This window comes from Galeopterus variegatus, unplaced genomic scaffold (genome assembly GCF_000696425.1).
Source record: "Galeopterus variegatus unplaced genomic scaffold, G_variegatus-3.0.2 Scaffold2471, whole genome shotgun sequence".
In the NCBI taxonomy this organism is placed as follows: Eukaryota; Metazoa; Chordata; class Mammalia; order Dermoptera; family Cynocephalidae; genus Galeopterus; species Galeopterus variegatus.
Genome location: NW_007728582.1, coordinates 152,668 through 153,656, shown reverse-complemented (window position 1 = coordinate 153,656; position 989 = coordinate 152,668).

Here is a 989-nt window from a genome sequence, read left to right as displayed (position 1 = left end):
AAAGGTAATTGTAACATAGTGGGAGCTGCTACAGATCTCACTGACCTCCAGATCTCAGTGGCTTAACACCACAGGAGAGGGTTTCATTTCTCATGAAGGTGAAGTCCAGGTGAGTATTCCTGCTCAGTAGTCATGTTCACTAGCACAGATGCTGGGACCCAAGTTTGTCCCCATCCACGCCACCTTCCACACTGGGCTTCCAGAGGTGCTCTGGAAAGGCAAAAGCGTATACGGAATGGCCTGTGGGGAGTCTCTATGGGCAAGGAGGGGGAGTGGTTCCACCCACTTGGAGCAGAACGTGACCACAGCCAACTGCAAAGGCTGTGAATACAATGTTGCCGTGTACCCGAGGGGGACAGGAGATGGGTTTGGTACCTGCATAGCTAGTCTCTGCCACGTTATGTATATATATATACAGGAATATCCTGTATATAGGAATATCCAACTCACTCATTCCTATGACCAGTTAGCCTATATCAGCCTCTTAGGACCCCACCCTTGGTTTAGACGGTGTCTTGACTATGTTACTGTTCAGACTCCCTGCCTATTTCCTGCCTACTACATTCAAGTCTTGGTTTCTGGTTGATACTGGAAGGGAATTACTCTGCTTATGAAACAAGTGACCAAACCCCTAAATTCTTAGCTTGGGAAGCATTGGAAGAGAGGGCTTAGGGGACTGGGGGCACGGCAGGCAGCAGGACATGTCTCCCTTGAAACATTTTCCTCTTTTACTTTTCCCTGGGGTTTTCCACTGTGATGATCATTGCCACCACCATGGCCACTGGGACTTTCTCCATTAACAATCTGTCCCACTCGCCCATGTAAACAAAACCTCTCCTCACACAGCTAAGACAGGAAGGCATTTTCAAAAAGACTTTACTAAATTCTAAGGGAGGACAAATGGAAAATTAACAGAGGTATTGTGTGTCAACCAGAGGCCGCTGCTCAGCATGGCCACGGAAGTACGCCCTGCTCACCATTTCCTTTTA